We start from the raw sequence: 21,454 nt of genomic DNA, 5'->3' as shown, positions 1-21,454 counted from the left end.
GTTTCATAAAAATTATAACAGTGTCCTACAAGCCTTTGCTCTCCTGTATCCGCAGCCCATCACAGCTGGAAACCCCACTGCTGCTGCTCAAACCCCTCTGGTTTTCCTCGTTTGCTGGGGGTGCTGAGGGTCCTGCATGGCCCCAAATTCTCAGGGTGACCTCCCAGCTCAGGCTTGTTCCTCCCTAACAAGGACCTTTGGGCCATACGCCCTGCCATGAATAGAAATGTCTGTGCTGCTGGCTTACATTTTAGGGAGTATAATTTGAAATTTCTTCAAAGACAACCCAAGGGAGTTTTTGTGTATTCTTGATTTCAGTTAGTCGGTGAAAATCAAGAACAAAGCAACGTGCTGTTTTGCTTTAGCTGCAGGAGCGTGGCAGGAGGGACAGTTTTGGGGCAGAGCCGTGTGTACACATGGCTTTTTGGAGGCAGGTTTGGGGACATGTTGCCTGTTCTGCTGCTGTCCAGCTGCAAGCCCTGTGTGGCAGAATGCAAACCCCCCTCTCTCTCCTTCAGTATGGAAGGAGGCACATCTCCCTCTCTCTCGGCTACTTGAGGCTAACGGCTTCTTTTGTTTGGCCCCAGAGCCCCCGGCCAGGGCCATTAGGAGAAGGGAGTGCCGAGGCTGGGCACCTGTCGCCAGTGTGGGGGGTGTTTGGAGGCTGCAGGGGCACCCACAGCCAGTGTGGGGGTGTTTGGAGGCTGCAGGGGCACCCACAGCCAGTGCGGGGGTGCAGAGAAGCTTCTGGAATGCCCAGTCAGATCTGATCAGCCAATAGAAAAACGGGATTCTCGTTGAGACTCCGCCCATTGTCACGTGTCTCTGGGAGCACGAGCGAGATGCTGCCGCCAGAGCCCCCCGGGCTGGAGACTGCGCTGCCTCGCCGCCACGGGTGAGTGAAACTCGCAGGATTGCGAGTGTATTTATACTTTCCGTGCACATTTGGACGCGTAACTTTCCGTGCTCAATACGAGCACGTGTATAAATTATTTCCTCGCACAATCGCGAGTGTATTTTCCTCCCGTGCTCCCACATAAGCACGTGTAATATTCCGTGCACATTTGCACGTGTGAGTAAATTAACCCTCGCAGGATTGCGAGTGTATTATAAATTTACCCTCGCAGGATTGCGAGTGTACACTTCCCGTCCTCACTAGGAGTGCGTGTATCTCTTTACAAATAACCCCACACCGTGTGTCCTTCTCCGGACTCCGGGCCGGCTCCAGCACTGTTTTGGTGCAGCCATGTGCATGCACTGTGTGGACCGCCTGTTGTATTAGTTGCTGCCCCTTCATAATTTTCCTCAACTGATACCCGAACCTGTATTTAAGTCACTTTGGAGTGCCAAACCCTGTTTCTCACCGGTTTAACAAAAGTTGTTTTGGACCCTGTTGTCCCTTAAACTAACCTGGGGGTGCCCCCGTGACACCGTGTAACGAGGGTGAAGCAGCTTTCTGAGCTAATGAGCTGCTGCATCAGAGCTGCCTGCAGGCATCTGGCGGGGCTGATTCGCACCTTGCTCTGCAGAAATACCCCAGTGTGCGTACTTGGAGGAAAGCTCCGTGGAAGACCGTGGTGCTTTTGCAAATGCCTCTTTTTTTGGTTTAATTTTTCCTGATGTTCAGTCTAACAGCTTTATTTCTGGCTTGTTTGACTGTGCTGCTGTAGCTTGTTCTCCTCCTGTGCTGCTGCTGCTGCTCCCTGCCAGAGAAGATGTGCAGAGGACATCAGGCCCTCAGCATCCTAAAGCCAGAGAGGTGACAAAGTAGGCGATGCAATACCATCTTCTTTTTAGTGCCCCTTTTATTTTCTGCTGTTGAATTGAGGGGGCAGGGGAGGAAAGCAAAGGAAGTTTACTACATGGCTACCTAGCATGAGACCTGATAAATCTGCCAGACAATTTATTTGATCTTTGAACCCCAGGGTCCCTTGGAGACAGGCTCGGGGGCCTGCAAAAGCAATCAGAAAGAATATAAAAACCTAATGAGGCCTGGACTTGATCCCCTTCTCCAGGTGAAATTTACGGCAGCTGGCAGAGAATCAGAGCAGTTTGAAAATTATAAAATGTGTGTGTATAGATAGTGTATGAGAATGCACGGAGTCACTCGGGCTTTCTGCTGTGAGCACCGTCCTTTGTGCTTGTGGCATTTCATTTTAACAGTGGCCCCTGTCTGGATTTCACAATATCCTGCTGCAAAGGATTTGCTTAAAGAAAAAAAGAGTGTTTCTTAGATTTAGCATCTTGCTCCAGGCTTGGCTTTGTAAAACAGGACTTAGTCTGGCCCCTGGGCAGAAGGTGAGATGCTAAAATCTCCCTATCTGACTCTGGAGCACAAGTCCTATTACCTGTGTTTGGAACCCAGGGGTTTTTTGGGGGGGAGGATTGAGAACATTTTCCTTGTTCCCTGTGCTGATGCAATGACATGGTTGCAGGAAAACTGGTGTGATTTGAGCTGAGTCTTGCAGAAGTTTGCTGTCTATGGCAATAGTTGCTGGACCGTGTGTTACTGGTGCAGCGTCGCTCCTCTGCTGCGGCTCCGCAGCCTGAGATGGGGCTGACGGTTGTGTGGCTTATCAGGGGATAATTATATTAATCTAACTGCACACCACAGCTTTTCTGCACACTCTGCTTATGGACACAACCTCTGCTCTTTGTGCAGGGGCATGAGAGAGATTTCTGTAGCTCCCAGTGCATTGAAACTTGGGGTTTTGATGCGTCCTGTGGGCTCAAATAATAAGATTAATGCAGAATTGAATAGTTTAGGTTGGAAGGGACTTTCAAAGCTCCCCCAGTGCCCCCCCTGCCATGACAGGGACATCTTCAGCAGCTCAGGTTGCTCGGAGCCCCATCCAGCCTGGCCTGGGATGTCTCCAGGGATGGTTCATCCACCACCTCTCTGCCCAACCTGGGCCAGGCTCTCACCACCCTCAGGGCCAACAATTCCGTCCTCATGTCCAGCCTGAATCTCCCAAGCGTGAGACTGTACAGGCATCTGGAAGAGAGATCTGGTGTGGTTCATCTCCCTAGTAGCCCTTTATACTCTTAGGAAAACTGCTGAATTTAAAATAGAGTGAATACTCAGGGAAAATATCACATTCATTTACCATATTCTTGCTCTTCCTTAGTGTTTGCTTATGGACCCTGTTGGAAACAGGTTCATGTCTCGATGGACCAGCAGCCTAATCCAGCATGTCCCATCTTATATTGTGATCAGGTCCTGTGTGGGTTGCCTTAAGGTCACTGCTGAGGGCAACCAGATGTTACCTTGCCTTCATCTGACCAAAGGATGGACCAGAGATAGGTCAGTCTTTACTCAGGAAATGGATTTTGGCTCCTGGGACCTCAGAAAGCTGATCCTGTGCTGAGCTCAGCCTTGCACCTAGGAGGTGGACACCTAGCAAGGGTCTGCAAAGTCTAGCTGGGAATGTGCGGATTGATTTCCTTCTGCTTCGTGTCCTCATCCCTTTGCAGCCTCTGCCTGCTGTCCTCTTCTGGGACTGGTACATCCAAACATTTGATTTCTGGCTTTGTTAGGCCTTGCTGGAGCCTGGCTTTTCTTCCTGTTAGACCAACTCTAGTCTGGGGCAGAGCGAACAGGAGGTTGTTCAGGTGCCAGCACGTCTCTCGGTCCTGAGCACTGTGTCCCATGGGAAATGGCTGTATGACAAGACACCTAACTAATGAAGTGATGGCTGGGGCTAAATTTCCACTGATACTTTACTCCAACTGTGGGAGATAATTTACCTTTTCCTTCCTTGCATTTTCATCAAGAACAGTAGGTTTTGCTTTATTTTTAACTTGTTGACTCATCCTTTTTACTAGTTACAGTGTAGGAAACTTGTAGATCTGGGCTGAAACCTGTGACTGATGTGGCAGGCACTTGAGATGTTTGGTTTTTGTTTTGTTTTCTTCAAGATTGGTTTTGCACTTGTCAGAAAGTGTTAAGCTGGTTTAAACAAACTCCATTTTCTTCTTGTTTTTTGTGAAAATCTTTGCGAAGGTGTGGAATGGAAAGGGTTCCCCTTGTTCATGGGGAGTCACGTTGACAGGACAAGACCTGAACATAGTGGAATGGCCAATAGCTCTGCTTGAGAGCATCCAGCCAGTACATGGGACAACTATGGTCAGGCCCTGGAGTTCCCACCTTTATCTCCAGCCCCTGGATATCCAGATCATAGAATCATATAATTGTTTTGGTTGGAAGAGACCCTCAGGATCACAGAGTCCAACCATAACCTATCATTAAGCACCTAAGAACCGCATCTAAACACCTTTCGAACACCTCCAGGGATGGTGACTCCACCACTTCCCTGGGCAGCCTGTTCCAATGTGTGGGTCACTCCCTGGATTTCCTGTTGAAAGCTCCACTGTTGAACAGGGTTGCATGTAAAATACACGCATGAGTAGGTTGGGTTGATGCCCAGCTCCTTTAACATGGAAGGATGGGTGAGTCCAGTCAGAGATGATGGCTTGTAGGTTATGGTGACCTTAAGATAGGACAGGACACTTATCCCTATTTGCCCCCACACTTAGTTGTGCCTACCAGAGGTTGTTGCAGCACCAGATGCTCACAGATCCCATTTTTTATAGGGTGGAGGTTATGGCACCTGCAGCGTTGCTTGCAAAATGACTCATGAGGACAATTCCATTTCTGCTTTGGACAGCAAAGTGATGAGCAAGCTCACACCTGCCCTCACGGGCAGATTAATTTTGGCTGCTGGCTTGACAGGGGTTAGGGAGCACTTGTGTGGCATGTTCTGCTGTCAAGCCTGTGGCAGGAACCGTGAGCAACCTCCACCATGAGCTGCCTCCCAGCTGGACCTCAGCAGGTCTTCTCAGCCACAGCTTTGTGTTTTCACTGAAAAAATGCACACCGAGTTCAAAGGAAGCATTTCTGGAATTTGTGTTGATTTTGGACAAATTGTTCTGATGGAAACATCCACATCTTTAAATAACACTTAGGGGGGAAAAAATCTAAATGGCTCATTTCAGTCTTTATAACCAAAAAGTTTCAATTTTGGACTTGAAGTGAAGTTCTCTTTCAAAATTTATGTTCATTTTTATTTTTAATAAAAGCTTTTAATAAGCTCAAGGAGGAAACAAGACATTTCATTTCGAGTCTGGTGATGGGCTGCGCTGGACCCTACAGTGACACTTTTACGGCTCTTTGGTTTGCACAAAATATTTAAATATTTCTGTTTTGGTCTGACCAGAAGCAAATCTCTTTTCCAGTTTCTCAGGTCTGCTTGCGAGCTGAGAAATCGGAGACCTGCAGAAAATAACAGCCCCGGCTGGCTCTGCTCAAGGCCAGCAGGATCACGACAAAACCAGAGGCTGTTCTTGCACCAAAGGTTGTTCTTGCCCGGTGTTGGCACCTACCGCTCTGCAGTGAGACAGCACTTCTTCCTGCATGACAGGAGACAGGGTCTGATCCAGCACCCTAAAAGTTCAGTTGAGTCACTGTCTTAAACTGGGCTTTGCCCAGAGACGGGGAGCTCCAAACCTGAGCTCTTTGGTAGATTATTAATGTTGCAACTGGACTGGGGTCTGATCCCTTGACTTGGAGTCACATTCAAAAATCTCTGCTCCGGGTGTGTCTGAGTTTTGCACATGTTTGAGGAATGGCTTGATCCCACCTCTTTGACTTTAGAGGATGTGCTTGCAGGAAGAAAACTAAGTTCTGTTTCTCATATACATGGCCATGAGAAATCACAGGAAACAGAGTCATTTGACCATCTTGCAAGATGGTATTTAAGACTATTGCTTCACTGAGCACCCCAGGGCCTTCAGAGCAGTGTGGTTTCCTCTCCTAAAGCCCACGGGAGCTGTTGTTTACATGGGCTGCTTGAACTTTGCATGGTCCCGCAGTTCCTTTCCATCTTCTGCTGCTTCCCCAGGGCTCTGTGGGATGGACGTGATGATCCTCCAGGCACCCTGAGCAGACATGGCTGTGGGATGTGGTGACTCCCTCCCACCCCTTGCTGTCCCCACAAGTAGGAGGGGAGCCGAGATGAGGCCAGCACGCACGTGCCTGCTCTGCAGCTGTGGATTGTTGCCAAATCGAGTGGTTCAGATGCAGCTTCTGAGAATGAGGTACATTCAAGTGAGCAGTAAGCTTCAGTCGTCTTAAAATTATTGCACAATAAAAAGAAGGAAGGGGAGATGTTGGAGGCAAGTCTGAACAGACACCAGACTGGAAATCAGCTAAAAAAAACCCTTTATTATTATTTTTTTTTTTTTTTTAAAAAAGCCTCCAAACCCTCACAGCCTGAGTTTTCTATGGAAACTGTAAAAACTCCAAGGAGTCCCCAAGCAACAATTGCTCTGTCTGCTGTTGCGTTTCAGAAACATGCCCTGGAAAGTCTACTGTCTCCTAATAGCTCACTGGCTACTAAGCATAAATGGCTGAGATTTATTTGGGGCAAGGGAGATGAAAGGGAGTCAAGTTTATAGTCTCTTTTTGCATTTTGGTTTGTTACAACCCCGGGCTCAGGCGAACGGACTTGCCTGCAGAGACTGGCTTGCTCTGGGTAAATTTGCAAAAACAGAAGTGGAGCAGGAAAGGGCAGAGTTTTGTTCTCTTGGTACCATTTACCAACACTCCAAAGCGTTTGTCTGTCTGCTGCTACAGCACTTGGTGCTGTTGTGTTTGACTGACTCTCGAACACTAATTAAAGGAATGAATCCTCCAGGCACTGTGCAGAACCATCAGCTACGGTAGATGAATGCTGGTCTGACTCCAGGGATGCTCATGCTGTTCATTAAGCTGCCGATTGCATCCAAGCTTCAGCCCTTGCTTGGAAACAATCCGAACTACTGAGGCTCATGTCTTCCCCTGACGCCTTCTTGGAGTGTGCGTGCAAGTCCTCGAAGAGCTGGATGTTACCACTGCTTGAGTTTTCCCGTAAACGTAGTTTGGACTGCAAACCATGTGGAAATTCCCAGAACTAGCAGCAGCAATTTAGGTTTTCCAGGTTGCCTTTGTGCTGGAGCTGCCAAGGTGTGCTCCCGTACTTACGTACGCGTCAGGAGGGCTGGGGAATGGTCCGTTCTTGATCTCTAGCTCTTCTAAGTTGTCTTCACTGAAGCACAGTGACAGCAACTTGGGAAGCTTAGTGGAGCTGCAGCCTCCAACCCAAGTAAGTGATCAATGTGAACATGAGCCTGACATGTTGAAGCCCTCACATTTGAGGTAGGACTGACAGATGAGCACTTCTCAAGAGGAAATCATATGTATGCCATGACCTGACCGTTGACTCCTGAGAGGTGGAAAGAATAATAGATTGTCCTGAGTTGGAAGGGACCCACAAGGATCATTAGTTCAACTCCTCTCCCTGCATAGGACAACCCCAAAATTCACACCATGTGTCTGAGGGACCTGTTGACATCTCCCTACACTTAAAACTAGTGCAACTTGTACAAGGGTAAAACACTGAAAGATGTTTTTTAGAAAAAAGAGAGATGAAAAAAGCAGGGGTCCTCTGGAGCTGCCTGTTGCTGGTGGTCATTAAGCCAAATACCTGGACTCCTCCTTACTAGTTGCAGAGAGATAAAGCGGTGATGTGAGTCCCACCCAGAGTTTTGGAAGAAAACTAGCCTGATTTAAAGCTTCAAGCAACCAAAAGCCCAGGGTGACTCGAGGTATACTGTTTCAACAGTTAATTCCTCACGTTGTCAGAAAACCTCCATTTCATTTCAGGCCTGAATTTGCCTCCTTTTGGCTTCTGAGTCTTGGAATTTCATTATGTAGTCATCAGCTGGCTGATTAAAGAGCTGTCTGCTATCAAAAATCTCTTCCCTGTGCAGGTACTTGTGGGCTGTGATCAGGTCACCTCTTAACCTTGCCCTGGATAAGCTATTAGCTTGAGATACTCATGGCAGGATTCCCAGACCTCAAACCGTACTTATAGCTCTTTCCTGAACCATTTCCAATTTTCCTTCTTTTCTCCCCCCCACAATGTCCTTTCTGAAATACAGACACCAGAATGTGATGATCTCTCCGCTCAGATCTCATGGATACTATACATAAAGGACATGCCATCTTCTCATTGCTTGTGTCAACACAAGGACTGACATTGGGTCTCATCAGCTGTGACCCCAAGCATGTCTTGGGGTTTGAGACTCTCCAGGAATGGAGAACTTGTGGAATGTGACCTACTTTCCTTGTTCCCTGAATTGCAGCCCTGTAAGAGGAAAAAGCCAGCCCATGGTTGGGGCAGACAGTTAGGGCTGATGTGACTCAGGTTCAGCTCCCTGGTTTCCAGAGGCTCCTGGAGAAAGCCCAGCTGGGCCTTCTGGTCTCTGAAGGTTGAGGTATTCACATGGGTTTGGAATGTGTGTTTCTGATTTGGGGCAGCCATGAACATCTGGAGGTGTCTTCTAGCCCAATTAGTATTAATCTCAGGTACTGTCTTGTTTGGTGGTTGTATGAGAAGATGACTCAGAATGGTATGCATCCAACAGAGCTGCTGGCGAGAAGGAATTGAGACCCACTGCCTTAGCCACAGATACTGGATATTAAGCAGCAGTAGACATTTTTTGTATAGTTTAGGTAAAAAATGCCAGGAGAAAAATGGAATATAATTTTCGGCTTCATCTTTAACAGCAATTATTTAATATTTTCTTTTATATCAATGGTGAGACTAGTGATGGGTGGCATTCCTGAGGGTTAGTCCCTCAGTGGGGCCGGTGCTGTTGGTGACATGGACAGCAGGATGGAGTGCACCTCAGCAAGTTTGCTGGCAGCATCAAGCTGCGTGGTGCAGTTGACAAGCCGGAGGGAAGGGATCCATCCAGAGGGACCTCAACAGCCTTGAGAAGTGGGTCTGTGCAAACCTCATGGAGTTCAACGAGGCCAAGTGCAAGGTCCAGCACATGGGTCAGGGCAAGATGGGCAGAGGATGGATTGAGAACAGCTCTGAGGAGAAGGACTTGGGGCTGTTGATTGATGAGAAGCTCAACAGGACCTGCAATGTGCACTTTCAGCCCAGAAACCCAACTGTATCCTCCGCTGCATCCCCAGCCCTGTGGGCAGCAGGTGAAGGGAGGGGATTCTGCTCATCTGCTCCACTCTGCTGAGATCCTCCTGCAGTGCTGGTCCAGCTCTGGGTCCTCAGCACAGGACACACATGGACCTGCTGGAGAGGGGCCAGAGGAGCCACAGGAATGACCCGAGGCTGGAACAGCTCTGCTGGGGACAGGCTGAGAGAGTTGGGGTGTTCAGCTGGAGAAGAGAAGCTCCGAGGAGACCTTAGTGTGGCCTCTGGTACCTAAAGGTGACCTACAAGAAAGCTGGAGAGGGACTTCTATGAAGGGCCTGTAATGATGAGACAAGGGTTGATGGCTTGATACTGAGAGAGGGTGGATTTAGATTAGATATAAGGAAGAAATTGTTGGCCCTGAGGGTGGCGAGAGCCTGGCCCAGGTTGGCCAGAGAGGTGGTGGATGAACCATCCCTGGAGACATCCCAGGCCAGGCTGGACGGGGCTCTGAGCAACCTGGTCTAGTGGAAGGTGTCTCTACCCATGGCAGGGAGGTTGGAACAAGATGATCTTGAAGGTCCCTTCCAACCCAAACGATTTTATGATTCTGTGATAAAAATGTTAAGTAAAATTAAATCAAGAGCAGATTCCCTTTTGAGATCACAGCAGAAGCATGTGCGTATGGCGTAATCGCTTCCCAGTTGTAATTATGGTGGGGGAGAGATCACTTAACTGGTAATGTTGTTTGTTTTCAATCAGAATGACATGCGTGCAAAAGTGCTCCTCAGACAGAAGTTTAATGTTAGTGCTGTTGGCTTTCGGTCTTGTTTGTGGTTCTATAAAAAACTGTGCGTATACACATAAAATGTTATCTAATAGGCAATAGTTGATATTATATATAATTAATGTGATGTATTTTTGCAGGTTTGACAAGACTTGCGGTCCAGAAATCTGTTAAATGTTATGATTTATGGTACGCAGTATGCTGTTCTCTCCTGCTCTTACAGAGGGGCTTGGGAATAGTAGGAGAAAGGGAAAAGGCTATTGTTTAGCAATTGCTGTCTAGGGGGTAGTTGAGGGAATTGTAAATTATTATAATTACATAGTTAAATATTTTCAAGGTTGCCTAAAACCACAGCTTCAGAAGAATAGAGCTGGGTAATAATTCTGGTGAGAGTTAAATCCATCCGGAAAAATACTGGTTTGGAACTCAGTAGAAGTATTTCAGGTGGAAACTAGAGACAGGTGGAAAAAAGAAAATAAAGCTAAACCCCTTTAGTTTTTCTGTGGGCAAGTGGTTTTCTAAGATTAAAAAAAAATAAAAAGGCAAAATAACCTGAGAAGACCACGGTATTTTGGACCAACCAAAGATGACTGTATGTTCAGACAGCAAAGTGAAATGGTGTTGTCTGAAGTGTCTGGCAGAGCAAAGGGAATGCGCGTTTCTGGCTGGGCAGAGGTCACACCAGTTTCTATAGAAATCCTCCTGAGGCTGTAGCTGATACTCACAGGCTTTTTCCCCTCTGCTGGCTGTGTACCCATGATACACCTGCATATACCTATGAGTATACATATAATCCCGTCAGCAAGTCTAAATCTCATTGTAGTATGGAAACAGTTAGGACCTCCTTTGCTCTTTTATTATTAAATACATATTATATTACACAGAATCCCAGGATGTCAGGGGTTGAAGGGCCCTGGAAAGCTCATCCAGTGCAATCCCCCCATGGAGCAGGAACACCCAGATGAGGTTACACAGGAAGGTGTCCAGGCGGGTTGGAATGTCTGCAGAGAAGGAGACTCCACAACCCCCCTGGGCAGCCTGGGCCAGGCTCTGGCACCCTCACCATGAAGAAGTTTCTTCTCCAATTTAAGTGGAACCTCCTGTGTTCCAGTTTGCACCCATTGCCCCTTGTCCTGTCCCTGGTTGTCACCAGAAGAGCCTGGCTCCATCCTCCTGACACTCCCCCTTTCCATATTGATCCCCATGAATGAGTCCCCCCTCAGTGTCCTCTTGTCCAGCTCCAGAGCCCCAGCTCCCTCAGCCTTTCCTCACACGGGAGATGCTCCACTCCCTGCAGCATCTTGGTGGCTGCGCTGGACTCTCTCCAGCAGTTCCCTGTCCTGCTGGAACTGAGGGGCCACAACTGGACACAAGATTCCAGGTGTGGTCTCCCCAGGGCAGAGCAGAGGGGCAGCAGAACCTCTCTGACCTACTGACCACCCCCTTCTAACCCACCCCAGGTCCCATTGGCTTCCTGGCCACAAGGGCCCAGTGCTGGCTCATGGTCACCCTGCTGTCCCCAGGACCCCCAGGTCCCTTTCCCCTACACTGTCCCACCCGTGACCCCATCCCTTCACCCTGCTGCCCCAGGTCAATTGGGAGTTGCTACAAAGCCATGAGAACAGAAACTAAATCAGGGATCATAGAACAGTTTGAGGGGAAAGGGACCTTCGAAGGTCAGCTAGTCCAGCCCCTGCCATGAGCTGGGACATCTTCAAACAGCTAATCTAGGTGAAGGGATCCGGGTTCTCATTCAGAGAAACCAGATATTGCTGTTGGTCCTCGGTCTCCTGGGGAGGGTTTGGAATCTCTGGGGAAGGTTTGACAGCTTGAAGCTGCCTTGGCCTAAAACAGGGTGAATACTTCAGTAAATCTGCCTTGCTGTGTTTACTTCTGCGCAGGGTGTGCCCACAAACACGTGGACAAGTTGCAGAGAGTTAAGAGAAGCAGAAGAGCTAGCAAGACTCGTTTTAAGTAGAAGGAAGATTTGAAGTACAATGTCCTGCACCGGATAATCTGTTCTGGGGCGTGTGATTAATGTTCACAGGAAAAGTGGCCCCAGCTAAAGTGGGACATGATAATAGTTTAATAGTGAAGATGTCAGCACCATGGAGGGTAACGTATTGCTTAACGTGCTTAATGAGGTTATAATGATGAGGTAGCAGGATGAGATGAAGATGATCATTTAGGCCATCAGTGGAATCTGTTTGGCTTGGAATTGTCCTTTGGGAGGTAGTGGTGGTGTGCATGTGTGGAAGCCACACTGGCCGCAGCTTTTAATACTGAAATGGACAACATAATTAGGGGCAGGAATCCACATTAGCTGAGAGATGGAAGGGGAGATCCAATAGCTGTGTTTGGTCTCTAATTTGTTTTTTCTTAGGCAAGGGAGTTATTGTAGACAATTGGTGGAAATCCGATTTTTCTGCAGTTTCCCAAACTAGGTCACTGTTTTATTTTGCCTCCCCCCCGCTGCCTTTTCCAGGTGGAAATGTTTGAGATAATTCTAATACAAAGCATGCACATTTTTGAGTGATGAGTGCAATCTAAAAACTAGACTTTGATTTCAGCACCATCCACTGGAGGGGGGAAAAAACCCCCACAAGAGCTGTCATCTCAGCTCCTCCTACGTTCCACATGAAAGCATCTCTGTACTCTTGGTGGGGAAGTAATCACAACAGAAGTGACCCTAATTCTTTCCTGAAAGGCCCATGATGGCAAAGTCAGAGAGAGAGCTTTATGGGGTACGAGGATTTGATCCAGTAAGTGGTTACGCACCCATACATTTCGCATCCCTTTTTCTTTTGGTAATGCCATTGTGTAATCGAACAGGTGCATCGTATTTTGAACATATTTTTTCCATTATCTGCTGGGGTAGCTTCAACTTATCACTGAGATTCATAGGAACTGGATGGCTTTTGCAAGGGAGTTTCTGGATGGAACGCATTAGCTGCAGACTGGGGTTACTGCCAGTGGCCTCCCTGTGAACTTGTAATCCTGGCCTTTGAGTAACAACTGTGAAAAATCAATGACGATCACTTCCATTTTTCTTGCCGCTGCTGCTGGCTTGTAAGGCCCATTTTTCTCTTCCCGTTTTTCTCTTTGTGTTTTCTCAGCGGCAAGGCAAGAAACGCGGCTCAGGAATTAGGCAGTAAATAGTCATTGAAAAGATCCACAGCTGGGGTTCCCCTTAGGAGGCTGGTTTTTTACATCACGCTAAGCTGAAGAAGACTATCTAAGCAAACACTGCTGCATGATATACAGCGTGAGTTCATTCAGCTCCCAGTGACAGCTTGCAAGACCAGATTGGGAATAATCTGGTGTGATCTAGTTGGGAAGCTGATGGAATTGGTCTAGATTTATGGCTCCTGAAGGGTGAGATTAATTTGGGCTGGTTAGTTGGACTTTTGCCCAGGTCAGCTCCTGATGTATCACTGTCCCATGCAATTCCAGCAGTAGCTTCTTTAGTACGTGTCCTCTGGCTCTCCCTGCACTCTCCTGCAGAGCTCAGCTTGGGTCCCTGGCCCTTGCTTTCTTTTTCCTCCCAGATAAGGTACCTGCTCCTGTACCACCTTTTGCAGCTTTGTTCCAGCATTAATAAAAGTCCTGTTTGCTGAGGGAGCTGCCATCAGGAGTGGTCAGTGATCCTACAACTCCAAAAGTCCATCCTGCTTCATAGACTTCTGAGGCAAAAGTTGTATGTTCAGCAGATGCTGAAAATGAGCATGAGCAGGGGAGGTTGAGGTTGGATCTGGGGAGCAATTTCTTCCCCAAAGGGCTGTGGGGCATTGGAACAGGCTGCCCAGGGAAGTGCTGGAGTCACCATCCCTGGAGGGCTGGACAGATGGACATGAGGTTCTCAGGACATGGGGCAGGGACAGGGTTGGGGTAACAGCTGGACTTGATGATCTTGAGGATCCTGAAGACTTTGTTCTGAAGCACCTCAACACTGGGCAGGCCTTGATATGATGTTAGATCCAAACTTAAGACATGCTGAACATTGGACACCTAGAGAGTAGATAATGGAGGGAGGAGCTGGAAGATATTTTAAACCCACCTAGTCCATAGAAAAAAAAAAAAAGTTTAAAATAATCCTAGGTTATTTTAGTAAGAAGGAATCATCTCTTCTTGGAGACTGCTGGCAATGTCAGAAGTAGGTCAGTAGACCATTGATGGAGTGACTCTTGGATGGTGCTTTGATCTTCAAGGTTTCTACAACCCTGAATGCATAAAAGGTATCTCGCTTCTACTACTTCATGATCTCTTGCCTTCCTTGCCAAATTCCAAGGAAAATTGTTGATGTATTTCAGCCCTTAAAGATGATTGAGGGACTGGTACGTAGATTATAGACCCATAAAATGAGATCATCCCATGAACATTTTCTGTGGTTCAGAAAAGTTCAATTAACTTTTCTTGCTCAGTCTTCACCCTTCCTCCCCCCCCCCCAGCCTGTTTTGTGGCTGCTTTGGTGTTTTCTGGCTCCAGCTGAGATCAAAAGCAGAAGAGCGGGGTATTGTAAGGATGGGTCTTTTAGCAGAACCAGCAGGCCTGTGGAAAGCAGAATGGGAAAAAACGGGCTACGTTTGGTTTTGTAAGTATCAGTCAATCCTTTCCCCCAGAAAATCAAAACCAGGGATGTTTTGAAGCAAATGATCCTTATACTGAACTGTTGTTTGGGGAATGTCCAGAAATGCAACAAAGCCATATTGCTCATTGATGAACTTGTGCTACATGGAGCAAGGTTGTCTTAATCTGTTCCAAACTGTCTCAAATCACATACTCGCAGGATGGGGTTCAGTTTTTTTAGTTCTAGAGATATTGAGAGATCTGTGGGGTCCTGACCTGTTTTAAATGTTTAATTTTGAAGGAAAACAGTGAAGGTTTTCAAGCAGGGGTGTGATGCAGAATTCATTAATGGCAAAAGTCATGCTGCTCTCAACATGCAATTGGAAGACTATCACTGCAAAGCCGACCTGGAAGGTGATGATGTTCTGGGCAATGGTGAAGCAAATGAATATTTCAGCGTCCCTTTGGCTTTGACCGTCATGTTGGACATGCAATTGTGCTTCAAGTGAAATAGCGAGACTACTAAAGACAAGGGTTCGACAGGTAGAAGTAGGCAAGGAGCCCTTTCTGCAGGGAAACGTTACTGGGGCTGATGTCTTCTCTGGATTTATACATATCGAGTTACTCAGAAATGCTGTAACAGACTTTATTTTCAGAAGTTGCACTTTTATCCTAAATACTGTATGAAATGGATTTCTCTAAGTTCTGATATCACAAAAGTTATAATCAGCTTTTTCAGTGAAGTGTTGTCCTTTTTCCTTATATACTTATTACTAGATTTCTGTTAGCTATTATGTAAAATGATAGCAATTTAACTGTCTTTTCAGCTTTTGTGTCCTAGAGATACTGTGGAGAAACACATCTGACCTAATGTTTCCTTTGTTTTTGTCAGAATACCTCATTTTTAAAAGCTATGATTATTCATGCAGAGGTGAAATATGGTTTTGCTGATGTACTCTATTTTTCCCACTTGACCTAAATTAAACATTTGTGAGATGTCTAGTCTAAATAAGTAATATTCTGGGATTTCCATGATGATCTGAAGGATATAGGCAAGACAACATTTGCCAGGGGAGAGGTAGTAATGTATTTTATATGTGTTGGGATAAAACAGCTTAGGTTGAATGACTGACATGGAAGTTGGAAGTCAGGTGTGGTGCACAGAATAAGTGCATAACATTTTCTTTAACAAAAAGTGGCGTGCAGGAGAGAGAGCTTGTTCCCACTGGCAGCCCCTCCTTTGTTTTGGGGTTCAAGGGTTTCTGCTTTCTGCGTTCAGAGATGGTTTCCTCAGTGCTATTTCCCACCCCAGGACTGGCTGTTTCTCAAGGTCTATCAACCATCTGCGGTTCTCAGGAGGAGATGCCGACCAGCCTGTTGTGTTCTGGAGCACAAGTGTGATGGAGCGGCTGAGGGACCTGGGGGGTTCAGCTGGAGAACAGGAGCTGAGGGGAGACCTTCTGATCTCTGAACTGCCTGAAAGGAGCTTGGAGCCAGGGGGGGTCGGGCTCTGCTCCCCAGGAACAAGCGCCAGGAGCAGAGGAAACGGCCTCAAGTTGCGCCAGGGGAGGTTGAGGTTGGATGTGGGACCAATTTCTTCCCCAAAGGGCTGTGGGGCATTGAACAGGCTGCCCAGGGCAGTGCTGGAGTCACCATCCCTGGAGGGCTGGACAGACGTGGAGATGAGGTTCTCAGGGACATGGGGCAGGGACAGGGCTGGGTTATGGTGGGACTTGATGATCTTGAGGGTCTTTTCCAACCAAAATGATTCTATGATTCTATATGCTGGGACAGATGATGCTGTAGGGATGGGAGCCTGAAGGAGCTTCCAAGCTGCACCTTGCAGCACATCACACTCAAACTATGTTTGTTTGTACGGAGCAGTGAGCTATTGCCCCCCTATACACCCTTCTCTTGTTTTTTTTTTAATCTTTTACTCCATCTTTCCCTCCCTTCTCTGGGTTATTCAGCACCTTGGGCTGGGCTAGAAAGTGCTGCAAGCGCGTCCGGCCTTGGCCGCAGTCAGTGTACGCTCACAGGTTCTGGAGTCAGCAATGTCCGCTCGGGTTAGGGAGATGTCTTCGGCTCCAGGGTTTCCTCCCTCCTGGATTCTCACTTACTCTGTCACTCGCTGGGCCAGGCAGCAGTAAAAGCCATGGCCAGGGTGGGGCGGTCCCTGGAGGAAGAGGTGGGTAGGAGGACTTGGAAAGTCATGAATGTGAAGTCGGTGAGCCAAAGCTAATAACATTTCCAGGGATGTGAGCGCTGGGGCCTGGGAGCCCAACCTCATCTTCATCACATGCTCCTTGGAGATGGTGATGGCTGCGTTTTCCCATCGTATGGGAATGATGGTTGGAGACGAGTCCCAGGCTCCACTGCATGTCCTGTCTGCACTGGTGGTCCAAAGCAAACACTGCAAATACCAGTACAGAAGATCTCACAACAGGGCCAGTGCAGGTTAATTTTAAGCTAATAAGTTAATAATATTCATGTAGCCTGGCTTCTGATATTTAGACTCTTTCCAGAACTCTTCTAAACGGGCAATTAAAAACCCTGAAACATTGAACATTTCCATCCAGTCTTGATATTCCTTCAACTAATATCTAGCATCTAGCTCATTTTTTGGATCTCTCTATATTCTTGCTGTTTGCAATGTGTGGTGATTAGTTCCACCGTCTGTTAATGCTTCAAGTAAGCTGGTGTGTGGAGGGGACCTTTTTGGTTCACTTCAGTTTAATTGCTGAGAGCTGAACCGAACACCAACCTGCCATTTGAACCTGCCATTCAAAACACCTTCCTGTGTAACTAGGTGATCTTTCGAGGTCCCTTCCAATCCCTAACATTCTGTGATTTGCTTTGTCTAAATAGAAGAAAGCAGAACCCACTTATGAAGATTTCGTATTAGCCTGTGTAGGTGACAAGTGATTACACAATCTGTTGGCTTTCCTTGTGAAATTTTGGGATCTCTCAGATGTAGCAACCCAGAATATGCCAGAATAGCCATGAGATTAAGAACCATGTGATATTTTACCCGGTTTTACTGAGATGCAAGTGAAGTACTGCATTTTCTTCCTAGATTATTCCGAAGCAAATGTAAGCAGTTATTTGAAGATAATGTAGCTACCTTCAAGCTGGGGTAAATACCATACAGGAAACATTTGAAAATCGATGTCTTACGAAGCAACTGAGAAGAATTGTGGAGAATTTCACCTGTGTTTTTCTTCAGCTGAAATATTTGCTGTATATTTCCCACTGATCTAGACTGTAAAGGTACAATAGCTGTGACTGGTTACCTGCCACCTACATCATGTACAGACTGAAACTTCTCTATACTTTCATGAAGAATGTGCTCCAAAGAGGAGTCTGTATCCTCAGCTTTTGGGTTTCTTTTATTTCCAGGCTTCTTGTGCAAAGCTTTCTATGCATGATTAGATAATAGGAATCAATGCACTTCAAGAATATTAAAGTTCTGGCCAGGCTGCCGTCCCAAAGTTCAGGTACCAGCCAGAGGATGTGCATGTACTTGGAAACAGGGTGGTTGAGTAGTTATTTGGCAATACGAGCTTCCATCTGGGACAAGCATGCCAGGACAGCTGTGTTTAATATCTTTGTTTGGCCCTTTCCAATTCCAGACAAAGCTTGGGTTGAAACAAGAAATGGTCCTGAGCCAAAGAATTGATCAGTCTCATGGCCTCATCCTTACAAACCAAAGCTGAAAATCCTCTGGGGTCGCTGGGCTGAGGTCCCTGTGGTTGGGGGATGCTGGGTTACATGACAGTGAGACAACCCAGCTCTGTTACAACTCTGGGAGTGTTTTGGCCATTCTCTGCGACTTAAAACATCGCTTCAGAGCCTTTTTGCCTTGGTGGCTGGAAACTTGCCTGAAATTCTCAGCCTAAAATGACTAATGGGCGATTTAGACCTATTCTCTCCTAAACAAACATGACTTTAAGGGTTGTTGTTCTCCATCTTGTTGCTTGTCTCTTCAACCCAGATCCCATGTCTTCAAAGCCCTGTTTCTTTCCACAGAAGACAGATCATATTCTTTCAGTACATATTCCTTATGATACCCAAATATTTAATAAACTCTCAGAAGGATGAAGCAGCACTCTGCAGAACGATGGTTGTTGCCATTTTGTGGTGGGACAAATAGACAAAAGGACGTGGAGGATTATTAAGTCTTCAATGGTGATGTGTCTACATTGGCTTTTGTTTGCAATTGATGGAAAGAGGATTATGACTCCTCTGACCTGTTGTACCTCTTCGTTTCAGAGAGTAGAGTTATGCCCAGGATCAGAGTTGCTTGGAGGGAAGAAGTTTGCTGCACCTTCTTGGAGCCATGTCATGGAACAACAAGGAATCTCTGACCCTCTACCCAAAAAGAGAGACCCTCTTCGTCTTCAGGGTATTTCCTCATGTAAAGGTAAAAACATTTTTCCTCTCTCTGCTTCTGTTTTATATGTGGAGGTCATTTGATAACATCTGTAGGCTCTAGATTTCTTGACTACTCTCTTCGTAACTGGGTCTTGGATTCACCCTTCCCCTGCTTCTTCCTATAACAGTGAGGCCAAGTGGTTTGTTTTAATTCTTTCTCCTGAAAAAAAACTCTTCAGTTTCCCTGTTCCTTGGCTCACGGTCCTCTCCTTGGCTCGCTGCTTCCTAGCACTCCTGTTGTGCAGGACTGACCCTCCTCTCATTCACGATCTGAAGGGGCGCAGATGCTTTGGGGGTCACTTTGAGGCTCTGCCTCTTCAGCAGTGCCACTCTTTGCAAGTCAATACCCAAGTCCTCTTGTGGGACTTCCCTACATGACTTGCCCAACGGCACAAAGGAAGCTTTTAGTGGGGCCGAAACACAACCTGAGACTCCCCTCCTTCTACCATTGTCCTTCTCAGGAAGGTACCCTTGACAAAGGGAATGACACTTCAAATCTCTTTCCAGAGACTCTCAGAGGGGTTGTAAACAATCCTAAATTATGTTCGTAGTAGGCAGGTCTTCTGCAAATGGTGACTTTCTGTGTACGTAGACACTGAGTAAAGGTAGAGTGGAAATAATTGACTGTAGGTTCCACGAATGTGCAGTTGTCAGAAGCGAAACCAAATCATGTGCGTCAGCTGGGAGACATTACTCCTTTAAATTCTCCGTCGACATTAATTAGGAGTCCCTTACATGACCTTGCAGATGATGGTTCCCCCCTTCCAAATTGTACTTAATGAAAAGGCCTGGCTTGCCAGGTGGGTGACTTTTCCCAGGATCTCACAGCACTCAGATTCATACTGATGAAAACCTCTTAAACTTCACGAGAATTTAGATCCAAGCGGTGCTTTTTTTTCTTTAATTTCCCATGATTTTCCATTCCGAGAACTATCCTTTTGAACATATTTATTCCAGCTTGCACAGTTCAAGGGCCCAGAATTTGACACAGCCTCTTCTACCTTCCAGATGCTTGTCAGAAAAAGAGGCTGCTATTCTACCTCCCCAGGGTTGTATTTTATGGCACAGGGTGTGTCTCTCAGTACAATTTAAATCAGCAATAATTAGGGGAGACTGAGATCTCTGAATGTACCAAGGCAGGGGAAAAAGGTCTGTCCTTGCCCTTTACTTTCTTAAGAGACATTTTCCCTGTCAGCCATTGCCTGAATCCTCAGTCTTTCTCTGTAGAGTGTTCGGATTCAAGGGAAGAAAGAGGAAATTTAATGATACATCGAGTCTCCACGAAAGTTATCCAATGTCTGCACCCTACCTAAAATGAATAGTCTTGAAAGCGCAATGCCAAATCCGCCTCTTTCCTGCCTCTGCCACTCTTGCTCTCTAAGATGGCTTGGCTGAAACACAAATTTCCTTGCAGTCAGGAAAGAAAAAAAGAATAAAAATCAAAACCAGAAGGAATTCTGAGCTGTTCCCCTCTGAACTACATGGACGTGTGGTGGGAGGCTGAGTGCTCATCCCCAGCAGTGGCTGAGGTCTGGCCCAAGGTGTATGGAGCCTCGGTCTGTCACCGGGACGTCTTCAGAAGCTCCTGCGTTTGCTGTGATGGACCCATTGGCTGTTGACACGAGTTGGAGATGTGTCCAAATGGACGGGAATTGGTTAAAAACCAGAGCTGCAAGATACCCCGTGCTTCAGATCTGTGTCTCCTTTGCTGAGCGGTAATGAACACTAGACATGCTCAGCAAGCAAATGCATCTTCTTCCAGACTATACCGTGTCTCAAAACCCCAGTTAACCAAAACCCAGTGTTCTAGAATAGAATAGTTCTGTTGTTCTTTCCAGAGCAGTTTGAGTTTTAAGGCCAGATTTCCTCAATGAAGTTTAGGGGGCTGTGCCTCGTGTGCAATTCCTTCTACCTGATTATGCATTTCTGCTGAATTTTGATACCCATAGCTGGTTTTAATCACAGTGGATTTAGGGCAGAAGGGTCAAAGTTGTGAAGCATTGGCTCATTTTAGGTAAAAAAACAAGAGTGGTGTGATATATTTACAAACATCCCAACTGAGGAGGGCAGATGTGGTGTAGTTCACATGTTATTAGTCAGTGGAGAACTAGTCAGGAGAGGAACTTTGAGTGGACTGTGGGAAAACTGGGGCTGGGGGTTGCTTGCCTGGGGAGCAGCTTTGCTAAAGAGCATCTGAAGGTCCTGGTGGGACACAGACCTTGGCTGCAAAGGTGGCCAACAGCATCCTGGGCTGTGATGGCACCAGCAAAGCCATGAGCTTGAGGAAGATCATTATAAAGCTCTAAAGTGTGCTTGTTGACAGTACAAGGGGTGATAGTTTTGAACTAGGAGAGGGGAGACTCGGCTGGACATGAGGAAGAAGTTTTTTACACTGAGGGTGGTGAGAGCCTGGCACAGGTACCCAGAGAGGTGGTGGATGGACCATCCCTGGAGACATCCCAGGCCAGGCTGGACGGGGCTCTGAGCACCCTGAGCTGGTGAAGATGTCCCTGTCATGGCAGGGGGGGCACTGGGGGGCTGGGAGGGTCCCTCCAACCCAAACTGTTCTGTGAATCAGGAAGGTCTTGCTGTTCACCAGCCCTTCGGAGCCAGTGCTGCCTTGACTCCCAGGAAGGCCGCATCTGAGTTTGTAGGGATAGAGCCAAAATAAGCATTTTAAATGAGA

This window comes from Streptopelia decaocto, assembly GCF_964273445.1.
Source record: "Streptopelia decaocto genome assembly, chromosome: 4".
NCBI classification, from domain to species: domain Eukaryota; kingdom Metazoa; phylum Chordata; class Aves; order Columbiformes; family Columbidae; genus Streptopelia; species Streptopelia decaocto.
The sequence above is the reverse complement of the archived record's forward strand: the minus strand, read 5'-3'. Positions refer to the sequence as shown.